The sequence below is a fragment of the Rhagoletis zephyria genome, unplaced genomic scaffold (assembly GCF_001687245.7).
Source record: "Rhagoletis zephyria isolate East Lansing unplaced genomic scaffold, Rhagoletis_zephyria_1.1 Rzeph_scaffold_00103, whole genome shotgun sequence".
NCBI classification, from domain to species: domain Eukaryota; kingdom Metazoa; phylum Arthropoda; class Insecta; order Diptera; family Tephritidae; genus Rhagoletis; species Rhagoletis zephyria.
Genome location: NW_016157187.1, coordinates 247,162 through 265,976, shown reverse-complemented (window position 1 = coordinate 265,976; position 18,815 = coordinate 247,162). Strand labels below are relative to the sequence as shown.

Here is an 18,815-nt window from a genome sequence, read left to right as displayed (position 1 = left end):
TAAGCAAAAAGCAAAACCGACTTCAACTCTCATATAAAAATTTTGGAGTGCAGTTAATTTTTTCATAATTCAATGATCGGATCTAAACCAGATTCGTATGATACCACCTTTCCGAGTTATGGAAATCGGTTGACGTGGTCCAAAGTTATGCGATAACATACATACGAAAAATATTCCGACGAATTGATAACCTCCTCCTTTTTTGAAGTAAAAATAACAACTCGTGCTCATATACAGCGTTGCCGCTTTGATAATTTTTTACATAAATTGGTATTTTTTTTTTCTTTATTTCTCAAATTTGGTAATTTGGTAATATATTTTTTAACTTGGAAGCTTTTACGATTCGGCCCCACATGTCACATAGATCAATACAGATTCTGATTCCACATTAGGAAGTGGCCCGTAAGCGTTTCCTTTTTATAAAAATACCAGGTAGTCCTGAATGCTTCGCAAGGCGAAAAACTCTTCGGCGTTCCTTGGTTACTGGAATTGTGTGATCTTTAACAAACTGCTTGAAAGTGACTATTGCTATATCAACCGTGTCCTTTCCCGGAAGGTTTTGGGTGGCTTTACCTTTCCTTGGCAGTTCGTCAACTTTGCAATCTCCATCAATATTCCGCTGTACCCTATATTTTTTTTTTCATTCCGTTCGTTTTGGCGAGAAGAACATTATCATGGTTTAGTTTTAACAATTTGAAGTATCTTAAATTAATATAATAAAAAAGAATCGTAAAATTTCAAAAATTACAAAAAAAAAAATGCTGCAGATATTCTGCAAGCTGCTATTTTTTTTTTTAATTTGGTGGCACACTCTTGGAATTTCAGATATGTTGTATTTGATGACAACGTCTATTGCCCCAAATATGAACATTCTTTTTGAAAACTTCCCAAAGCTATTAAAAAAAGACAATCGAAAACTGAGTAATATTGGTACTTTTTCGCCTTAACAAACGTTGATTGCAAAAATTGTTCAAATACTTCATTAATATTACTTGTGTCTGGAACTGCATTGATTGAAATATACGCAAGAAGAATTCTTTAACGTTTATTTTTTTCTTGCGAGAAAGGCAGTGACAACTCGCAAAAAAAAATAAACCACAAACACTTATAGTAGAGCAGCATCCCGATAATATCGCACACCGTCTTCAAAAGAGGCACAACTCAAAATGTGGAATTTTTGAAATTCTGCATTAAAAATGTACACAGAGTGTTTAGGCGCGTCTGCTAACACCAGGCGCCTAAATACATGCTATGTACTGCTGCATGTGCAAAAATTTCCTTTATGCAATTTAGGAAATTTTTGCACATGCACTTCTCAACTGCCATGTAATTGAACTTTCTTAAGTTCTAATTAGATGGCACTTCAAAGTATGCTCGGCCTAGTCTGATGCATCCTCCGGACACTGCTTCCGGAGCATTTTGCGGACTCTGCATGACTTACAACCATGCAGAGGTGGCAAACGAACTTTGCCATTGGCCACAGTGCCTACCCACCATTTTTGAACCAATAAATATTTTTTTTTTTAAATAAATACATACATGCAAACATACCTGTCTCCCCTCTCACTGAGTTACTCACAGAGCTTTTATTTACCTTTCAGCAAAAGCTGGAGCAAAATTTTTATTATAATTGGTTAAAAAAACCTAAGGTAAGGTCTTCCTTATCACGTGCTAAACAAAATAGTTTTTCGTATTTTCTGACAAACGTGTTGAGTTGTGCCCCTTTTGAAGACGGTGTGCGATATGTATGTATGTATGTATATAGATGGTTCCAAAATGGTAGTAGAGCTAATTTATGAATGTTTCAAGCACTGCCGTTTGCTATGTCTGCAATACATTTATTAGACAGACCGCTTATTATTACCGCATAGATTGTATTTGGAATTTCATCAGATGGAGCTGAGCAAAAACCTTGACGACGAAAGTCTTTAGAGGTCGGTGTCGACCTTGTGAGGTTTATTCACCGCATGGCTTGCAACAGAACCGTTACAGCTGAATGGGCAGCTCTTCAATCCGGGGATGTGTGAGTAGAAGTACCCCGCATGGTGGAGTTCTTTCGCCGTTGCTTTGGGTTGTTGTCGTTAACGACCTGTTAGTGGCTCTGGGGAGAATTGCCTATGCCGACGATGTAGCGCTGATAACATAGCGAAAGTTTGTGGAAACGCTATTTGAACTTATGTAGGGTTACCCGAATGTAGTTGAAAACTTGGTTTGTAGCTGCGGGATGGGTATGAGCCCCAGCAAAACGGAGCTTGTTATTTTTACTAGGAGTTATAATAAGTCGAGGGACCGCTCTGATTTAGTGGTTAGTAGTGTTAGAATCGCGAACTATCATTCCTCAGGACCTCTGCCCGGTTCAACCCAACATCCAAACAAGTTTTTTTCTAATAGCGGTCGCCCCTGGACAGGCAATTTTTATAAAGTACCGAATTGCCGTCTTCCCCCAATGGAGGGTCATCTACTATAGGGCTCTCTCAAAGGGCGAGGTAGCTAAGCATGTTCCTTGACAGCCATTTTTCTTGGAAACCCACTGTAGAGGAAAGAGTCTAGTAGGCTAAAGTAGTCTTATATTGTGGTAGGAGGCCATTGGCAAGCGCCGAAAGTAGTTTAGTGTCTTTATGAAACTATTATTAAGCCAATTTTATTAATGTGGTACTCGTCTGGTGGAACGCACTAGAAAAGGACTTCATCATTAACGACTCTAACTCTGTTAAAATTTTGCCCATAGATTTAGCAGACAGAGCTAGCGCTGCTCGCGCTGCAGTAAGAATAAGTGGGATGGGCTTTTAGTCGCCTCGAGCTAAGGGCATGCCAATATTTTAAGAAGCTTCGAGTTCCTACCGACTCGAACAGACAACTATGTGCCGCTTTTGGGTCCGAAGGTATCTTTTACCACCCATTTTCCAGCGAGAGAGGACTGGGAGGGATCTAGCTTCTGAAATCGGCGTCCTGTAAACATATTTACGGAGAGATCGAAGCAAAATGTTATGTCTTCTGCGAAGACTTCTTCATTAACCTAAAATTCAGGCTATTGGATCACTGTAGCGTTTTCCAAGCCGTAAGTGTAACACCTCTTAAAGAGGTGAATATTTATTTCGCTATCAAGGGTCTTGTCTCCTTGTTGGTTTGTTCGAAAACAGTGAGGGACTATTTGACTTCCTTATCGACCGCATCGGATAACTATGCTCTTAAGCTCATTCGAGTTCCGGGTTCCCGGGGTCACGGCGAAATCGCGGCTAATTGCCTGGCCAACGAGCCTCCCGGTTAGAGGAAGTCTGGGTGCTTCCCTGACCTCATGTGGTCTACTTCTGGACAGATATGCTAAATCCTTGAGGCCACGTGTTGACCGGAGATGGTCCAGGTATCTCTTGAGACTAATCAAGTTACACCTCTCGCTATTGGAGAGAGATTTACCTGGTCATTTCGTGAGAGATATGCATGTATTACGGCTGAATATCATCGATTACCCTTACTGCACCAGTTGCTTTTAGGAGAATGAAGTGGAATCATCTCAGCATCTGCTGCTCAGGTGCCCTGCCTTTGCGAACCTAAGGCTCAAGCATCTCGGTTCGCATTTCTTCCACACTTCCGATGAGTTTTCAGGAGTAGATATCAGTCGATTAAGGAGATTTGTGGTGAGCACGTAGCTTTTTTCATATAAGAAGCCTTAAGTGTCATCTTCCTGTACCTTCCCACCCTATTTCTATCTTTCTCCTCACCCTTCCAGCCGGTCTAGAGAAGAGCCTTAACGGCTGCCGCCAGCCAAAATATGAAAATGTGAATTTACTATTAAAAACACTAAACCGCAGCTCCTACTCATTCGCCTGTTTTGAAACTATCCGTTTACTATCAATCTCTATTGTAGCTCCCAGAAATACTTGTCTGTGGTATTAGGTGAAGTTTTTTTTTTTAACAATGGCAATCCAACTCCCAAGTATTTTCTGATTGTTGTTTACTTAATGATATTTTATATCCACTATTATATTATTTCTTAAATTTCAAGTGTTTATAGAGATGGTAACCCCATTTGTATAGCAATTACTTTTAGTTTATATTTTTTGTTTAGTATTTTACTTTAGAAGTTTTATTGAAAAAAAGACACCCATTAAGTACATTGATTCGAATATTTGCATAAACTCTACTTACTTTGAGTTCATTTGTACAAAGGTTTACTAATTTTATGACCGTTATTATTTATGTGCCCTGAAACTATATACTTACATACTTTTAAAATCCAATTAATAGCAGAATAGGTATTATTAAATATTCTCAAATTAAATTTTACAAATTGAACGTACACACATTAAACAAGTTAAATTTCAATTACCTTTTCCATTATATGCACAAACATGTTTAGCAAAATACACAGCAGACCTACGTATGTACAAATGTATGTACATATATGCGAATACTATATACATACATACATATGCATACATAGTATAATTATGAATGCACTTGCAGACAGGGCGTATACGTTACCTTTAATTATTAGGTAATTATTAAATTACTCGGAGTGTTAATAAGCAGCCAGCTAATGCCCCCATCTAAATGCTGTACACCAGTATTAAATTAATACGAATGCAAAGTTTTTAATCAATTGTGTTGTCATATATCCGAAAACTAGTAATCTTTCTATTAACACATTAAGGGATGAGAAGTGTGATAGAAATATTTTCTTATGGTAAAAAAATGACACTAAAAAAGGCTTCTAAGATTTCAATTACTCTATGAGTAATCCGAACACTTAGGAAAATTAAAAAAGGTAAAGCATTTAGACTTGTATGTACATTAGGGTGGTCCAAAAACACATTCTGCGTTGAAAATTTTAAAATATTAAATTCTTCTGTTTCCAGGAGACTTCCAATAACAACAATACCCATTTGTTTATTTTATCATTTTTTAATACTTACTATTTTTTATAGGTCCCCCAAAAACCCAAAAAATGCAATGAGGCGTCCCATAAAAAATCGCTAGTAAAATGGTAACATATAAAATTCGTTTTTATTATTGGAAGTCTCCTGAAGAGAAACAGAGTTTCGCGATCGAAAATATTGATTTCTGAGAATTTTACACTATTTATACGAAAAGTGCTTGTGTTTTCCCCATATAAAATGCATGGAATACTTTGGGGTAGTTCTAAATATCAATTTTTTTAAAGTTAAGAAAAATACTGGTATTTTATTTTTTTTCATTTAGAAAAAACCTAGGGGGTAAGAGCTTCACATTTTAAACTTTCTTTTGATCAGCCTAATATTCATTTGTATGTATGTGTATCCATTGAAATTTCTTCTTGAATTTCTCTATGGAAATTGTTTAATATCAACTGTGAAACTTAACCTTTTCCCCATTCCAAAAATTCTATTATTTTTTTTTTAATTTCTAGGTATGTATGTATATCATTTTTATGAAAAGTTAAAAATACCTCCAAAGAAACTAATGAGAGAGACTTCTAGAAATTCGATGTAAAAACCAGAAAAACGCGGTAACGTTCAGGAAAATTAAAAACTTTTTTTTCAGCAAAATTTACGTGATAGATATTTTTCGCAGCTTATTACCTAATACCTACCTAAATTGCTTATTGGGTTTTTAAGGGAGATATCATTACAGGCCTGTATTAGTTTCCATCCAAACTATAGGGTAATTTTTGTATATTGTATGTACATATGTTCGCATACACAAAAGTGTTGTACCTAAATATTCAAATCAAAAAAATTCCAAAGTTTGACGAGAATTTGAAGAACTTTCCTAGATTTTGTATAAACCTTATGGTTTTGGCTAAAGACTCTGATTTAAAGCAAAAATGTTCAGGTGATTCCGAAAATCGAGATCAATTTTTTCTATGGATAAATATTCGCGATATTTGCAATTTATCGTTATTCAGCTTAAAAAAAGTGGTTTCACTTAATCACGTATATCTTACAAACCAATTGCTAAAAGCTAATACGAGATTGGGCAAATGAAAGCTAATTAAATTCGGCATATATAGTATACCGTATATACATTACTTTGTCATAGCACTGGTAGTTTCTGAAAAATTAATTAATAATTTCTGACACTTCTTGCTTTCGATGCACACACTTTACCTACTCAAGTGTATGTGGCGGCTGAGTGGCACTCTTTTCTGCACATATTTCATACAAAATTTCCTGCACATTTTCATTTACTAATCATTACTTTCTTATTTATCGATAGATTTTTTTCATTTTAATTTTTTTTTCTAAAGGAACAAGCGCGAAGAATTTACACAGAAGCTGTTATTTTTTTAATTCGATGAAAAAAATTAAAATTATAAAATTTAGGTTAGTTTATTGCACAAATGAATAGATCTCTAATTTTTGAGCACTCCTTCACGTTGATTTATTTGAAGCCAATTTGCACCAATAACAGTTATTTGCGGTCCCTGGTTAATATATTTATGCATAACCGGGTAGCGGGTTATATTTAAACCGATATTCGGGTAATATTTATTCGGGTATCTAGGTAGCGGGTTATTTTTATCCAGGTTCCGAGTTAGGAGGTTAAAAATAACCCACTACCCGGTTACCCGAATGGGCAGTAATCTTGATCCGGGTAGTGAATTGCATAATCTGCCTGAAAAACGAAATTAAGAATGAAGTTCGAGTTAAGTTGTTTGTACTTATATAACCGAAGGAGATTTATTTTTATTTCTCATATAAATTCTTTCTGGACTGTGAATAAGTTTGACTTCGCTTCGGTAAAAGTTTCCCTCTAAGCGCAACCAATAAATCATTGTTAAAAGGGTTGCGGTTAATCTTCGACTGCTACTGTATTTCTCCTTCGATAAATGTTATTATGCGAGCATTTGAACCAGAGATCATTAAATATTTGTTTTTGAACACGTATTTTTTCGATAAACTTCATCAAGTTCAAAGTTTTGTCATTACTGTACGAAGGTAGAACAATTAACAGGAGCAAACACTTAGAAGTATCCAACCATTTAATCACATGAGGTGGAAACGGTTATGTCACTTTCAAAATAAACCACTTATTTAATAGGGATGAAATATCAAAGCACTTTTTTAAGTACCAAAAATTTGCTCCAACAAAAGTGTAATTCATCGGTATTTACTTATGTGTAAAAAGTGGGAATTTTGATATGTTCAAATTACATTTAAAACATATAAATGCAAATGACATGACATGGAAAATTACACAAAATTCCACGCAAGTTTCCACATTTCTACATGATGTAGGCACTCATGCCACTTCATAAGACAAAAAGCCACTTAAGCTGAGTGATATTCACCACTACAAAGGACCCACTCAAAAGCGGAAATGAAATTCATATCATTTGAGAATAACAGCTGAAGAAAATTAAATTAAAATTTAAACAATTGCAGACACTGCAGACAACCATTGAAATTTAAGAAAAGTTTATATTTGTATATAAATATATATGTGTTTGTATGTAGTACATACTATGTACATATAGATAGGTTTGTACACAATAAAATACATAAATGTCATGTATGTACATACATATATATATATTGATTGAAAGCCGTTGAGATGTTGAATAATATACACATATTTTATTTTTTGACTTGGCTATGGTAGAGCAACTTTTATTAATGCCACATAACTATGAACATACTTTACCAATGCGCATACGCTTTGTTTATAAAGACATTTTTCGAGCTTAGAGTGCCGACGTTTATTAGATGTATCTACATTAGGGTGGTCCGCACAAAAGAAAGTCGGAATTTTAATGCTCGCACCCCCTTGAAATGTTCTAAAACGAAAAAAATTATACGCTTATTTTTGTTTTGAAATTAAAAAAATTTAAAGGTCGCTCAGAGCGCTTTTCATTATAGTACATATTTTATATGGTGAAAAAACAACCTTTCATAGAAATGGTATAGAATGCTTGAATATCAATATTTTTCGTTCGGAAATCCCTGGTCCTCTTCAGAAGATTGCCAGTAATAACACCCAATTTTTTACAGTAACGTTATTTTATAGGTCTGCCAAAAAGCCCAGAAAATGCAATAGGGGACCAACAGAAAATCTTCAGTATTAAAAAATGGTTAAATAAACAAGTGAGTGTTATCATTGGATGTCTTCTGAAGAAAAGTAGAGCTTGCCCATCGAAAAATATTGATTTTCAAGAATTCCACAGCATTTCTACGAAAAGTTGTTTTTGCCCATATAAAATACATGGAAAACCTTGAGTGCTTTGAGCGACCTCTAAATATCTTTTGATCCAAATTTAAAAAAATATGAGTACATTGTTTTTGGTATAGAACCATCCTTACCCCTTAGGATTAAAATTCGGACTTAACTTTTTTTTTATTTACCACCCTAATGTAAATACTTATACTTCTGGAAAATTATGCTTCATTAAGCAGCATAAATCTCAAGTAGGCAGCATCAACTGGGCAATATGTTTTTGAAATGAACTTAATATGTTTGCAAAAGGGATACAAAGGACCTCTCTTACATTTTAAGTGTCAAAGATAAGGTTGCATGAGAGGCTTTAGTGGTACAGCAAGTACACTCCAAGACAACTGGTGGTTGTGAAGGACAATTTATGTTACTATGAGCAACTCGTGTATAAGATTTATGAACAGAAAATGTGAATAGATTAAACACATAAATAGTATACGAATTAAAGTGTGGCAAATACAATCAACTAGCACTCAAGTAGATTTGTGAAGTACATATTGTATTTGTGAGGATTTGCAGGTAATTTAGATACAAAATTACTCATATCAATTCACAAGAAAATTATTAGGTGGTGGTGTAGCGTCTTGATTAAATATTAAATTGTTGCATAATTGCAGGCGTTTAAGCGCATAGCAGGGCAGGCACCAAGCAATTTACGTTCCACATTTCAATTGATTTATGCTTTAGTCGCAAATAATCGCAGATATTGGCATGCTATAAATTAATAGCCGTAGTTCAATGAGTTTCGCATCACAAACAAACTGCTTCTATTCAACTTTTAATGACCAATTTGGCAAGCCATTAATTTTCCAGTTAGTTAATAACAGTATTTTCACGTTAAGTTATACTACTAAATAGCTCAATATTAACGGCTAACTATGCTGGCGAATATTAAGCAAGCAATTTATTGGCGGCTATTGCTATGCGTTTGTGCGGAAATTATTACATATGTATGTAGTGAAAATGTATGTGTTTATTTAATCGAGCGTCTATTCGAATATGTGCAAATGTGCGTGATCAATACATAGAAAATTAAATAAACAAAAATCAATCTTTTCACAGGCCTGTCATTCTTCATGTGCAGTCACCTTCAGAATAGGTGAAGGCTTCTCCATTTATTTAGATGTTTGCCAATAGGCAATTCAATTAGCGTTATGATTGTGGCAGATATAAAATATTTTCTTCATTTTAGGGATGCTTTTGGCTGACAGAATGTATAGAATATGGAGAGACGCCACAATGAAAACGTTACTGTAAACAAAACAAAACATCACATTCACATGATTTTCTTCTTCTTATTTTCTACCCAAAAGATTATGTGGAAAAATTCGTGAGAGTTCTTTTGATATTTACATATTTTGAAAATTTGTAGAAATGGTTTGGTTGCATGTTTCCTTGTGATTTTGACCTGATATTCATTTAAGTACTAAAGGCAATACATATTTCTACTATCCCACGATACCAAGCAGAAATGCATCTAGGGAAGCAACAAAAATATTTATGCACTGATTGCAATTTTACGCTTTTTGGGCATCTTTAGATCTTTAGAGACTATGATTATAAGTTCTCCCTTAAAAAACTATAAAATGCATGCGAGTAATGAAATTAAATGCCTACAATATTGACATTTTTAAACAAAACCGCATTGCATTCATTTCTACACACAAATTTTATTTCCACAATTCAATTGCAAAATAATGAAATTCCGCTGAAAGCAATTTGAGTGTAACAAACAGCCATGTGCTCGAAGGTAAAAAGTTCGTTTGCGTTGCAACAGATTTTCCTGCAGCAAATGGCAAAACAAAAATGGTTGCATTTAATCGTATTTGGTATGGTTATCTTGTCCTCCTAGCATAAACAACAACTAAAAATAAATTGTGAATAAAATAACCAAGAAGAAAACCAACAAAATTGCGAGAATGTGTAATAAATAATTTTTTTTTTTTGCTTTGTTGTAACTAAATTGAAGCCGTTCAATTTTTTTTCTGGCTTTAAATGGAGCAAATAGCAAGCAATTGAAATTGGTTCACGCAAGAAAGCATTGCTGATATTAAGTATGTTAGCGAGTAAAGCCCTGTATGCAGCTCTCAAGAAAACGGTCAAGAAAAAATTGCCATTATTTGAAAGGAATTTTGACATTTTTGATACTTCACAGCCTGTTGCCTCACTCTTTCTTCAAGAAATAATGGAACGGGCATATATTTCTGTTGCAAACCTGGGTTGCCTTGTGCTCTTTTTTCACAAAAAACTTTAGAAAACCGTAGTAGAAAGCGTAGTAAATTTCTTAAGAACTGCGTACTGCGTACTCAAGAAAATTTCTTAGCCATTTCTTGTACGTCATTTTATATGGAGTTTTTGCTTTTCTTGAGAGCTGCATACAGGCCTTAAAGAGAAACAATTGTTGAAGCTGTGCTATGTCGTACGAATGGGCAGAAATGGACCAGCTCGTGATGTTGGTAACAGACGATGGGGGAAGGGTAGGTTATGGTGGCAGACTTGAGAGGGTCACATTAATTAAATCAAGCTTTATGTTACCACAGTGTGAAATGCCTTGAACGGTAACGACATGCAACACAGTGCAACAGCATTTTTGGAGGCAGAATGATTCCAAATCAGAATGAAAGACCGAAACCCTTGTACTAAATCTAAATCTTTCCCCATTATCAGGAAAGTTTTTTTCTTAATGGCCATATTAAGTTTGCAATTTCTTTACCTATTTTATAATAATCCAACACAACAATTACTGGGTATATTTCATTGTTAGGTGATAAAGGAGACTATTAAGTAGAGAAGACTAAACGACAAGATAATTCAATAGAAATAATAGTTCGTTAGGCGCAAAGTTTATATATCTCGGTTTTAGAATACCAAAATAAATAATACAAATAAGTTAACAAAAGCTCTAAAATAAATATCGGTGCCAAATATCTAATTAGGGTACGTACTGTAAAATTTCAAGGGGAATAATTTTGTAGAACATTTTAATTATTTATATATTATTATCTTTGCCACGAGGGTTTTTTAGACCCTTTTTTAGAGCGCCAGATTCAAATTTCATTTGTGAGGTCGAAGGTGGTATAAAATATTCTAGAAATTATGAACCAGAAAATTTTGTAATCTCAGGCAAGACCTTTATACAAGGAACATGAGAGTGTACAGAAAAAAAAAAAATAAATAAATACGCCCGCTTGAAATTCTTGTATGCTATATTTTAGTAGCATTTTTCTGCCTATATAATCAAACATATAGTCTTGTTTAAAATTCTTATTTCTAAGTACTTTTCTGTTTTAAAATATTCCCTAATCATTTGAAAAAAGTGGTATCCATATGTTCTTGAAAATACACTATTTGCATTGTTTGTTTTAGCCAGCAGTTATCGACCGAAGCCGAATCGGTGGAATTCAAGGTATCAGCATTATTTAGTCAAGATAAAACATTTCTTATTATTTTTTTTTATTAATATTGTAAACAATTCCTCATTTTCTTCTTACGCTTATGGTATTTTTTTACCTCAAAACTGAAAATTTATTTGTTAATGTATTTTATTTTGTTTATTTTTAATACTTTTTGTGGTGATCTCCGAAATAGCTGCTATAACTTCTACCGCTTAGACTTTGTTGCTTTTTCAATTTTCCTAATAAAAAATCGTGGTACAAAGCTCAATAAAAAAATATTGAAAATTTATCTATACGTTGCGTTAACATTATTAAATATTTTTATATAATAAATTTAAAAAATCCATCAAGATGTAATTTTTCTCATCTTCATACTTAGTTTTTTTCTCCTTTAACTTTGGATTTAAACATAGAATTCACAAAAGGAAACGCTGGGAATTTAAACATTTTTTCACCGTCTTCCTTGCAGTGGTATTTTGCGTTTTCCAAATGCGCAACTAATTTTTCTTTTTATTATTTTAAAAAATTATTTCTTTTTTTGCTTTGTCCATCAAATCATTTTCAGAAAAAAATTTTATTAGTTTCAATCTAGCTAAGATTTTGATAAAAATGTCATAATCCGAGCAAAAGTCAAATGGCTAACATGGCTGCTAATGTCATTAAGTGAAACTACCTTATTTTTTCTACCATGCTCAATATGATCTTCCGCCTAAGACGAGTCGTTTAAAACTTATTAACCTTCCTAGTATTAGCTGGGACCCTGGATGACTTATAGATATAGCGGCAATAAAGACACCGTGATTGCTGAACTTTGTTTACTCCACATGTTTATTAGACTGCATCACCAAAAAAAAGTTGCGGGTTTTCCGCCGGGATTACAAAATTTATTATATTCTAAGACGTTCACCAAAATATTTGGGAAAAATATTAAGATTTAAGTGAGCTGGACCGATTTCAAAATACCTCCAAAAATGGACAGATTAAGCTTAAAAAATCTGCATAAAAATATTTCAAAATCTTTTCAACGGAGTCGTAAGAATGAGATTTTTGATGCTGTTTTTTTTTACTTATTTCAAAGATTGATTTACGAAAAATTTGAATAACTGGGCCAAAACTATTCTGATTTAGACTTATGGGATCTCGGTAGAAAGGTATTTTCACACTGTTTTTATTTCTGCCCAAAAAATATCATTCGTGTCTCAATATTTTTTTTTTCAAATAACAACACATCTTAATTCAGCTTTGAATGAGGTTCGTTCATCCTACCTTTCTGTTTCATCATTTGAATGAGTTTATTAGCAAAGAAATGAAAAGGGTGAGAAAATACCTTTCCAATGGTACCTCACAAGTCTAAATCGGAAGAGTTTAGGCTCAGTTATTCAAGTTTTTCTTATACCAATCTTTGAAAAAAGTTAAAAAACAGCATCAAAAATCTCATCTTTACGATTCCGTTCAAATTTTTTTATTTATTTTTTTTAAAATATTTTTATGCAAATTTTTTAAGCTTAAACCGTTTTGTCATTTGAGGGGATGTTTTCAAAAAAAAAATTTTAAGAAACTATTTTTATTCATAAAAAACTCCATTTTTGGAAGTATTTTGAAAAAGGTCCAGCTCACTTAAATCTTAATATTTTTTCGAAATATTTTGGTGGACTTCTTAAAATATAATAGATTTTATAACTCCAACGGAAAAATAGTACCGATTTTTTTTTTGTATGGGGAGTGATGCAGTCTAATGTACACATATGTACGTATCGTCGGCTGAATGGAAGACCGCTCTATCTCGGTTGTCGGTTCGAAAACATCCTATTCCAATATACAGCTAAAAAGGGTAATTTTCAGAATTCGGTTGAAGAACCCCAGATCTGAGCTGCCGTTATATTGAATTTGTATTGAGATACGGCGTTTTGGAAGCTGCAGTCGAGATAGGACGTTCTTCCACACCCCCACGATATAAGAATGGGCCCTACACGTTCTTGCGAATATTGAATTTTCATTTACTATGCAAGTTATGTTTGTAAATAACCCATCCAAATATACCGGATCTTAAAGACCACCAGTGCACCGCTTCTAAAATGCAGGAAACTGTTTTTATTGGAAACGGAAAAATATGAACTACCTATTCGGTGAAGCTCTTTCTTGTGGTCGCATTACCGACTTCCAGATTTGGCCGGGAATTGGTTAAACAGATGTGAATCTTATCTTTTTCAATGAGATATATGTATATCTTGACAAGAATATTGACTTGCTAGTATCGGAACTATTTCTGGCATGTTTATTTGCTAAAAGTTGTTAAACGATTCGGCGCCGGAAAGCCAGGCTTTCGACACAAGCTACTTTTCCATACGAACACAGATATGTTTTTACCTCAGACTCGGATTTTTCGTACAAAAATACATAATTGTCTGTCCGAAGCCGGAAGTCGGTAATATAACCAAAATATGGAGCTTCCCCAACTCGGTAGCTCCTGTTTTTGCATTTTCCTCCATTTTAGAAGCGGTCTAGGACATCCGGTATATGTATGTAAGCGCATATGTTATGCGTTTATAACTACTTAGCTTAAAACTTTCGACAATCCAACTAAAATATCAAGTTAAATCTATACTAGCTTCAAATAAATAATCCAAAAGTAAGTGAAAAGTTTAAACTGCCTTTCATTTTAACAACATTTCATACTAGAACTTTTTGAAAACAATTTTCCACAACTACTTAAGTCTCCTCATAAATACTCTCTGTACGAAGCTGTGTATTAATTTAACATTTAAAGTTTTAGAACTGTCGGATGTGGTCAAACTGTTTGGCGAATAGTTTAGTGGGGGCGAATAGTCGTTCAACTGCCACCGGCAGCACTAAAAAAAGGATCAAAACCAAACAGTTGCCAATTTGCGCAAAAACAATTTGAAAAACAGAAAGTGAAGGGTAAGAAATTGGTTTTACATCTATTCGTATCTACATAGTACATATGCACTTACAAATGTAAAAGTGTCATAAGCCAGACAAAAACTTTTGTTTGCATCTTTTACTTTCATGCGAAAGTAAATAATATTTTTCTTGCCCTTGGGTATTTTTTGACACACTTTGGCACTTGAAAAGGCTTGCGAAGAAAGTGTTGAATAAAGCACGTAGAGAAAAGTACTAAATATTACGCAAACGTGGCCGTAAAAATGGTAAGTTTATTTTACGAAAGGTCATTGGTAAAGGGATACTCTTTGGCAAAAGTTTTGGGCTGTATTCAATGTGTATGGAAAAATAGAGTCCTTTGCTTGAAGGGCATGTATCAAGTGTGGGCAAGCTGAGGCTAATACGTTTTTTTTTATTTTACAAAAAGCTACATAAAATACAAATATGTTGTTCAAAAAATCCTTTTTGTCTCGTTATTCGAGTAGCTCTAGGGATTGGAAAAAATCAAAAACTAGTCAACTAATCCTACAAGAATGTACGCAATATTCGCTCAGTATTACTATATATGTATATATAAAATATATAAAAATGCTGAGACACTGTGCAGTAAACATTTTCCGGCAATAAGATAAAAAAACAAAATAATTACACTTATAAAAAGAAAGTTTAGAAAAGTTCTCGGCAGCCAGTTCGAAAACGCCCTATCTCAGAGAACTTTTCAAGAACGACCTATTTCAGAATTAGAATCAAAAACGCCCTATCTAAGCTGGCGATCCAAAAACGTCCTATCTATATACATATAATATATTTTCAGTTCAAATTGGGCGTTTTGAACTAAATTTTGAAATAAGACGTTCTTCAGCCAAATTCTGAAGTAGGGCGTTTTTGAAAAGTTTTCTGAGATATGGAGTATTACTATGTTCGTGGATCCTGCATAGAGTGGAGTTGATACGGCTCAGTGACGCCAGCGTGGTGTGACATTTCTATACAACTCCCGATTTCACTATTTTAGAACCTATTGTCTTCAGTGCTCCTTGACTGTCGACAAAAATCGTAGCTTTGTCTTCTGGAACTCTACAACAAAGTAAGAGACTAAGTAAAAGACTAACAGCTTCTATAGCGTAGATATCCGCTTGGAAGACATTGCAGTTTTTCGGTAGAAGAAAGCACTGGTTGTTCTGCAGGTCCTTCGAGTAGACAGCGGCTCCGTTTCCTTGTTTTATCTTTGAACCATACGTGTAGATGGATATACCTCCTTCTCCTACTGGCAGTGCTGCACCCCATTCTTCCCTGGTCAGGAACCTATTGGAATCCTTTTTTATTTAAGTCTCAAAAAGGCGTAATGTAATCAGTGCTGGCTTCTATGCTAGCTTTAATTCCATTGAGCCGGGCAAGGGCTTTATAATAAGTTGATTGAATTATTACAATACGGGTTTTAAAAGAAATGGTTTTGCAACCTGTTTAAAAAGCCTAACTCAATTTGAATTAAGAGAATTAGGTAATCCAAAGATGCATCGAAATATGAGTGTTAGGCCCGAGAGGTTTAAAAAGGTTTACTTAAAAATAGTTAATAGTTTAATTATGTTGAGCGAAGCGGGTGCGGGAAAACTAGTTTAATATAAACAAAGAAAAATTCAAAAATCCGGTTCTACATATCTCTTCTAAATTTTACTAATCAAATCGGCTGAAAAATTAAGGTCCTGGGGTATTCTGTTGAGCAGTAAATTCAAGTTTGACACCATTGTGGCCGTCAGTTAGTCTCTCTTTCCTGGGGAAAGATCAAGAAATCACAAGGTCACAGTATGTCGCGAGAATTTTAAAAATCTTCACATTATATTCGTTAAATAAATTTTTTTACCGACCTGTTTTAAAACTGAATACATGAAAGGCCAGCGAGTTGTCGTGTTGCTAACAAAACACTAGAACATAGATATGTATGTATATACAGATGTATTGCACTTAAAAATATCTCACTGAAACACTTTGCTCCATTATGACACTTCTTTAATGGGTTTATAATCCCCCAAGAGATTTAAATGTTTCGAAATGAATACAGCGCACATACATAATTTCCTTTATTTTATGTGGGTTCATGCGTACTATACGTTTTTAAGTATCTACATAAGTATGTATTGTAATACATTGCGTATGGGTAACCTAAACATTCGAAAGAGATGAACACTCGTTCAAGTCTCGAGGCATATTAACCTAAATTTGAGGCGCATATACATACATACATACCATTTTTGTATACATGCGCATATCTTTACATATATAAACGCATACATACATACATATTTCCCCACTACTTATGCAAATACTTATGTTTGATACCAAATTTGTATGTGTTGGCAAATTGATTTTTGACTTATATATGTACATGTAGATACATATGTAAGTCGTTAGTAGTTGGCCAAGCAGAGCTGCCCATCTGAACCGACCGACCATTGCGGCAGGCAGCTTTGCAATTTCGTTGCCACAAACAACAGTGAAATTATTGAAAATCCTCAGTTGTTTATTATTGCTGCAGCTTACTCGAAATGTGGTGAAACCTTGAAGCATGTTGGTACCCCCATCAGGGAATATTTCATTACTCAGTGTGCGTATTTACACAGCGTTTGTGGAAGCTCTATGCTACTTTAGTTGCTGGCCAAAGATTGGTGGACGCTTAGTGGTGGTGATGCTTTATGGTGGTCAGCTTTATGGTCCAACATGTGAATATTAATCATGGCTCAAGCAAAACTCACAACTACATACATTTATAAGGTCAGATTGCGTGCAAAATTCAATACTGAAACTGGAACGCTGGTCATAGCCATAGTTAGTGTATAGGGTGATTGATAACGGGGAATTTAAGTGAAATATTTTTCGCCCAGTCAAATCACGAAAAAGAAATGAATAGTTCACGCTCACTGAATATGAATGTGATATCAGTACAAAAAGTTCAAAGGAGCGCATAAAGATCTCAAGCTCATTGTTGTATTGTGTTTAGGGTGGAGTTGTTGTAAATGCGGCTAAATTGAAAAGATTTGTTTGCAAATAATGAGATTACATTCAATTAGCACAAATCAAAAAATGGCAGTGAAAGTTATTTTCAGACTTTGAAAGCAAAACGGTCGGGTGGAAAAATTGTGATGCAACAAAATAATGTATCTAACATTGTAGAAGATTTCAAAATGAATTTAAAATATTTTGCTAAGTAATAATGTATTGAGCAAGAAAGAAATTTACCTTAGATTATTTTTTTATAGGAATTTATTAAGTTGGCTAACAATAGAAATATGTTTAAAAAGGCCTAGTTTCAAAACTACATGTAGGAGGGTTGCAACATTTATAAAAAGTTAAATTCAAGTTGAATTAGAGGAATTAGGTAATTGATATACATATATGAGAAAATCTCAAGAGTTTTTATATTTTTCGACAGAAACCTGTTTTTGGACGAAAACGGTGGTACACTTACCACAGACAATGCATTACCTTCCGGTTTGCGTAAAGAACAAGATTCCATCGCTAAATTATATTAAAATGAAAACTTAAAAAAATATACTAATAAAAGTAAAAATAGCAACTCTTGCCCATATACCCGTAGTTGTGTATGTTAGCTATCACGTTTACTCGCAAAACTTAACTTAAAAGTCACATAATTGAAAAGTAATTAAATATTAGTGTGGAAGATTTTTACACAGTATTCCTTATGCACATATATATTTCTTTCTTCATGTATGTATATAACAATTTTAGAATGAATTTCGAGTGTGCCAATAAAAATTCTAAAAATGGAATTTTAGTTTCTCAATTCATAGTCATCTTTTACTCAATGTTGTTATTTATCATTTGGTAGCATTTTGGCAATAATTTTAAAGTATCTTAAATTACTGAAATTAAGAAATCTATAAATTCAAAAATTACAAAATAGCTGCGACATATTCTTTTTGTTTGGTGACCTTCAGTTGGGTTGCCTTCAGTCCCACATAGTCAGACATATAAGAAAGTTTTAGTTAGACAATATTTTGAAGGTGTTGCCAACTCTTTGAATAGTTGAATGTAGGTGATTTAGACACGAGGTTTATGAGATATTTAAATATGAGTGTCAAACGACTGAGTTTCAAGAAAGCTTTAATTTGGAAATATATTTGATTAGGGTTGCCACCTATTCGAAAAGTTATCTCTATATCTGTGGTCATAAGCAGTAACCTCCTATGTCGACTTAAGAAAAAGCTGAGTGAGTATTCTGCAACTACTGTTCCATGCGTATGTGAAGACGAAAATATTTTGGTTTCCACATAAGGCTAACATTACAATCCAAATGTTAAAATGTTTTTTCTCGAA

At 33.9% G+C, this 18,815-nt stretch overlaps 1 protein-coding gene across 1 annotated transcript in view; it reads right to left on the bottom strand.

Moving 5' to 3' along the window:
- The window catches only part of Pde8 (phosphodiesterase 8), a 280,798-nt gene that overhangs the window by 136,160 nt on the left and 125,823 nt on the right, over positions 1-18,815 (bottom strand). The window lies entirely within an intron of this gene.